The sequence below is a fragment of the Vicugna pacos genome, chromosome 20 (assembly GCF_048564905.1).
Source record: "Vicugna pacos chromosome 20, VicPac4, whole genome shotgun sequence".
NCBI lineage: Eukaryota > Metazoa > Chordata > Mammalia > Artiodactyla > Camelidae > Vicugna > Vicugna pacos.
Window position 1 is genome coordinate 23,482,083 of NC_133006.1, and position 7,127 is coordinate 23,489,209.

The window sequence follows — 7,127 nt, forward strand, 5'->3', positions numbered from 1 at the left end:
CTCCGTCGTGCACGCAGCCATCCTACACCCCCCTCAGCTTCTCCAGGTGCCAGTGTTCAGCAGCCTTCCCACCACCCCTCCCCTCCGGCCATGGAACAGTTCAGCCCACTCCTGCTGCCATTTGTGGTCCTCTATCAGCCAAGACAATCCACTCAACACCCTGGCTCACACCCTGACCTTGATCGCCTCATTCGGTGACGTTGTCCTCCCTGTACTGCGCCCCCCGCGCCGCAGTCATACCTTGGTCTTGTCATTACCTGGACCTGTAACATCTCCATAATCTCAGCTGTAAGTATCCCACACTGCTCAACACCTCCCGTCTCTGCACATCACTCTCTCACCAGCAATTTTTCTGCTCCCCAAACCTCCAACCCCTTTGACTCAGATAGTAAGAGATCCTACCACCTTCCAACTTTACCCCACTTAGATTTTATGACCTGTTGTTATAATCGCCAACTTGCCTGCTCAAATCCCATTTCCCTCACTGTCCCTCATCATACCAGCCTGGCAAAAGCCTGGCTTTGGCTAAATCCAGCTTCCCACCTACTCCACGCCTGCCTCCATGAAGCTGATGCGGTTGCATAAAAACATGGAGTATTTATAAACACAGACTTCAAGTTGGCCATTAGAAGTACCCAGCATCTTCCTGGTCACTCACAAACTTTCAAGGCAATTATTTCCCATTTTATTCTTCCTCATTACACAACCTCCCTCCTCTTCATTTTCAACTAATAACCAACCCTCTGCTTCAGCATTGGACCCTATCTCTTCTCACCTACTCACAGACATTCCTCCAGCAACCCTCTCTCTCCTACAACATCACCTTTACCACTGCAGTGCATCACACCCCTCAGCAAGAAAACGTGTTACACTTTCTATCTTAAAAAATAAATAAGCAGAAACCTTCCCTAGTACCCAAATCAAGGTCTCTTTTTCCATTCCCAGTAAAAAAGAACCATGTAGCAGTATTCATACAAGAGGACCCTGCTGGCCAGGAGGCCATCAAAGGTGTTAGAATCGTATCAACTTGAGGCTTACGCTCGCCAAATATGGGACAAATTGAGAATCAATAAAAATAATCACTGAGAGGGAATAAAACACATTAAAATGAATTTATTCATGGTATACTGAATAAAAACTCATTGGTTCCCCTTTGGAGGATGCTAGAGAATGAACTCATTATCCTGAAAAGTGGTAAATAAAGAGTAAAGAAAGGTGCTAATCTGCCTTTCCTAAATAAATTGAATGGAAATAGAAGACAAGGCATAGCTTCTCTGTATGAATAAAAGAAACAAAGACAGTATGATAGAATTAAAATATCACCACTTTACAACCCCTAATAAAACCATGGACCTAGGCAACACTCGTCAAAGGATGCCAGCTAGAACTATATGCCTCCTGATGGAAAAACGCACACAACACTACCTATGACCTACCCCTGCCAAAAAATAGGTTCTGAATCATGTCAAGTCTGTAAGTCTAACTACCAGTTTACAGGAAAAAGTGAGGGAGGCAGAAGGACATGGTAAATGACACAGGATTGCAATGAGCAAATTTTAGAATGTGAAATATTCTATGGGAAACAAGTCGTTTCTCAACAAATAAATGCCAAGGAAAGAAAGATTAAAGAGACTTAAGCTCCTAATCTCACCATGAGAAAAAGCACCAAACAAATTCCAAAAGGGAGGGAACATCCTATAAAATACCTAACCAGTATTCCTCAAAACCGTCCAGTTCACTGAAAACAAGAAAAGTCTGAGGAACTGTCCCAGCCAAGAAGGGCCCAAGGATACATGGCAATTACATGTAATGTGTCCTGGAGGGGGTTCTGGCTCAGACAAAGAGCAAAAACATACATAAGAAAATCTGAAGACAGTGTGGATTCTAATGAGAAGCTGTCGATTCTGATTTATTGTCTGTAACAAATGTACTATGTTCACATAAAATGTTAATAATAGGGAACACTGGGTGCAGGGTGCGTGGCTTTATACTCTCATCTCAATTTTTCTATAAAATTAAAACGATTTTTAAAAACAGTTCTCCTTAGAAGACTGAAAATTCAAGAGACATATCAATCAAAGGCAATGAGTGGATCTTGTTTTGATCTTGATTCAAACAAATAAACTGCGTATCTATTTATTGGAAAATTTGGGAAATTTCAACATTGGCTGCATATTTTAGGACAGTAAGGATAATTGTGAATTTTTAGACATCATAATGTCACTGTGGTTATTTTCTTTAAGAGTCCGTATCCTTTAGAGATACTAAAATATTTGTGACAGAAATGATATAATGTCTAGGATTTGTTCAATCTAGAGTGGAGTGTGGGAGTAGAGGTGGAACCAGAGTGGTCTTGAATTCATGATGGTGGATACTTGGAGCTTTTCCACTTAACTGTATGTTTGAGATTTTTCTATAATAATAAGATAAACTTTTTTCCCTTGACCTCGTATGCTCTCCTACTAGACATCTTTTTGTCTGCAACTAATTTTTTGCCTATTTTGTCCTGTTTAATTAACTTTCTTTGTTTTGAGATAATTATAAAGTCACATGCAATTGTAAGACATAACACAGAGAGATTCTGTGTACCCTTTACCCTGTTTCCCCCAATATTAGCATCTTGCAAGACTGGACTATAGAATCAAAACTGGGATGTTAACATCAGTACAATCAAGACACAGAACACTGCCATCATCACAGGAATCTCCCATGTTGCCTTTTAATGGCCACAGCTGCTTCCTTTCCACCCCATCCTCTCCTTAACCCCTGATCACCACTAATCTGTTCCCCATTTCTACGTTTCTGCCATTTTAAGTATGTCATATAAAGTAACCATGCAATGTGTACTCTTTTGGGTCTTTTTCCATGAAGGCTAAGTTAAGATATGTAAAAATGATAGTGGCTTGGACTAGGGTATTAACAGTGGGGATCAGAGGAGATAAGAAGTGGTCAGATTCTGGATTTATTTTGAAGGTAGAGCCACAAGGATTTAAGACAGATTAAATGTAGAATATGAGAAAAAGAGATGCATCAGCAATGTTTCTGAGGATTTGGGTCCGAACAACTGAAAGAACAGAATTGCAAAGCCCAGTTCTATCAGCAGGGAGGAGAAAGCTTGGAGAAGAAGATCACATCGGTTCTGGGCATGCTGAGTTTGAGGTGCTCCTTAAACACTGAATGTACAAGTTTGCAGTTAAGGGGAGTGAGTGGTCTACTCTAGAAACACAAATTTGGGAGTCATCAGTGCAAAGATAGATTCCCTTCATAGGGGATATTTAAAAACCTGATGCAAAGCATAAGACTGGATGAGATTACAGAGGGGCTGTGTGGTCCTGAGCAGGTGCACGCCGCCTTCCCTTAGGTGGGGATAATGCAAGAAGTGGGCTGTGCCCCTTCCTGACGTTGTCCTTAACTTCACTTCTGCCCACCACACTCTTGGTTCTCCTTCTCCTAACCCTCCTTCTCCATCCCTGCTACCATTTCTTCTTCTTTCTGTCAAGTCACAGCCTAGGACCCCAACCTACTTTTCCACAAAAAATGTGAGGCTAGCAACATGGTAGAAATGGAGAGGTTAGTTTTTCCGCTCAGGTCTTCATGGTTCCTCAAGAAGCTTGATGCCTTTCTACTTTACTTTCATTTCTCACGAACACTAAATCCACCCTCCCATGTTCACAAGCCAGACAGTGCAAAAGAAGGAATTTTTCAAACTAGATTTCTTCTGCTGAGATCTCTACATCCACGGTTGTCTCCTCAACCAAGAAAGCTGATGGGAAAATGACAAGGACATCAATAGAACAACGGAACAGAATCACGGACAGGCAATTCATGAAAGAAGAAACGTAAACAGCCAGAAAACAGATGAAAAGAATGTGATCCCTACAACAAAATGCAACTTTAAACAATGAGATTTTCTTTCTTTTTTTTACTGAAGTATAGTCGATGTACAATATTATGTAAGTTAAAGGTGTACAATATAGTCATTCACAATTTTTAAAGGTTATATTCCATTTATAATTATTATGACATATTGACTATATCCCGTTTGGACAATATATCCTTGTAGCTTATTTTATACGTAATAGTTTGTACAACAATGAGATGGGATTTCGCCTATCAAAGTGGCATGAATTCGGATTCCCAGGGTTGGTGAGGGTAAGGGCATGCAGAGACACTACTTCCAAGAGTATAAAGTCCTGTACTGCCTTCTGAAGAATGACACTTAGGTACCAAAAGCTCTAAAACTAAGTCTCTCCTCATTTGGAGTCTCCTTCTGCAGAGAAGGGAATCAATCTAGAATTTACTAGCATTACTTTGTTTTCACTGAAGTTATTTTTATGGCGATTCTCTATTTACAATCAGACAGAGCTTACCTACAGATTCCTTTTAAAATCTAAGTTTGAAAATGGGAGTAGATTTTTTTTAAATGTATAAAACAAATAATATTACTGATGGGTGCAGGTATGTGTGAGCGTGGTCAGGAATGACTGTAGTTTTAGAAAAGTAGAACTAGTGCTAAACACAGGATAATTACCTGCAGTGAATGTTAAAAATACGTTGGACTGAAAAAAGGAGGGTGACTTACAAGTAGATACATGTCTTAATTCTTCTCAAAGTCAGATTTTTTTTTAAAGTCTATCCTTTGACCCTTTGACTCAGTGGTTTCTCTTCTAGAAATTTAACCTAAGGAAATAATTAGACAACCCTTCAAATATGTATGTTCAAGAATATTTATTGCACCATAGTTTATCACATTTTTAAAGATTGAGGTACATCTAAGTGCTCTACAATAAGAAACTGGTTTAATGAACTAGGTTCACCAAACAGTGGAATACTAACCAGCCATTAAGAATAATGTTCATTCTTATTTGCAACAAGGTGGTTGACCAAGATGCTAAGAAGAAAGTTTAAAAAATGAGATGAAACTTCAGATTCATGTCCTTCACAGGTATGTAAACAGATGTTTTATTTGTGCAAAAGAAAATGCACCCCAATGTTCATAGAGCATTATTTACAATTGTCAAGATATGGAAGCAACCTAAGTGTCCCTCAACAGAGGACTGGATAAAGAAACTGTGGTATATTTATACAATGGACTACTACTCAGCCATAAAAAATAATAAAATAACGCCACTTGCAGCAACATGGATGAACCTGAAGAATATCATTCTAAGTGAAGTAAGCCAGAAAGAGAAAAAAAAATACCATATGGTATCACTTATATGTGGAATTTTTAAAAAAAGAATTTATTTACAAAACAGAAACAGACTCACAGACATAGAAAACAAACTTATGGTTACCAGGGGTGAAGGGCGTGGGAAGGAATAAATTGGGAGTTCAAGATTTGCAGATACTAATATATATAAAACAGATAAACAACAAGTTTATACTATATAGCACAGGGAACTATATTCAATGTCTTACAGTAACTTATGGTGAAAAAGAATATGAAAATGAATATATGTATGTTCCTACATGACTGAAGCATTGTGCTGTACACCAGAAATTGACACAGCATTGTAAATTGATTATATTTCAATAAAAATATATATTTAAAAAAAGAATGATGTTCAGAAATTGACACAACATTGTAAACTAACTATAGTTCAATTAAAAATTAAATTTTTTTTTAATTTCAAATGCAAAAAAAAAATGTTGGCTCATGTGTCTCCTGGTGTGATACATTGAGGACTCAGCATCACTTGTGTGGCAATCGAAAGATGCATAAACTGAAGAAGCATCAGACATACCTAAATTTAAGAACCGTCTAAAACTAAAATAAAAAAATAAAAAAAGAACAGTCTGCAAAATAACTAACCTGTATTCCTCAAAAATGTCAATATAATGAAAGACAAAGTAAGGCTAAGGAATTGTATCTTTTTATTTTATTAAAATAAAGGAGACTGAAAAGACGAATGCAATGCATGATCCTAGGTTGGGTCCTGGACCAAGAAAAACAAAGAGAATCATTATAAAGGACATTATGGGGCAATTGGCAAATCTTGAATATGAACTGTAGATCAAATAATAATTTTGTATCAGTCTAAGCTTCCTGATCTTGATGGTCGTACTGTGGTTATGTAAAAGAGGGCTCTTGTTCGTAAAAACTTCACATCGATGTGTTTACAAGGAAAGGGAGATACTGCATGCAACTTATTCTCAGATGGTTCAGAAAAGAATGCTAATGTGTATTTAGAGAAATAATGTGGTCAAATGACCACAAATAATGTGGTCAAATCAGTTGGTGAATCTGAGTGAAGAGTACCCTGGAATTATTTTTAGGATTCTTGCCTCTTTTCTGTGAGTTTTAAATTACTTCAAAATAAAAAGTTAATAATAATGAAAAGAATGGTGCTGGCAAAGTGTATTCATCGCCAGGGGACCAAGGCTCAGGGCACACCAGGCTGTGGCCGGAGGGGCCTCGATGCTGCGGCCGTGCACAGTCACTGACAACACCTCCAGCCACCCTGGACTCTTGGTTCTCTGTGCTACTAGAGGAACTGGGTGTGTGGCTGACCCCAAAGCTGTCCTGGGTTGACTCAAGAACGCTGGATGAGTCAGGGCCATGAATTCTCTTTTGTGATTTTTAATTCAATGACTGGCATTCCTTGCTTCCCATGGACCTCTGTGGTGGATGGAGGGAGCCATGGGGGGAGGGGCACCTACCCAAATGCAGTGTTTGCTAGGGACAATACAGATTACAAAATTCAGTGTAGACCTATAAATAAAAATAGATTTTAAAAAAAAGTTTCTTCTGTGTAGCACAGAGAGCTATGTTCAATAACTTGTAATAATCTTTAAAGAAAAAAATGAAAATGAATATATGTATGTATATGCATGACTGGGATACTGTGCTGTACACCAGAAATTACGCATTGTAATTGACTGTACTTCAATAAAAAAAATCAAAGAAAAATTCAGTGTAAACGACATTTATTTCTCATTGATGACAATCTTATACATTCCCTTCCAAAGAAGGCCAAGATTTCCCCCTAAACCAGCCCAGCGTCTTGCCCATTCCCCCAAAAGGAGAAAACTAAGTCCCCAGCAAAGCCCAAGGTGAGACCCCAAAGTTCTCTGGGTTCCTTCTGCCAAGGTTAGTGGTTCCAAGTCATGGAAAGGGGCAGATT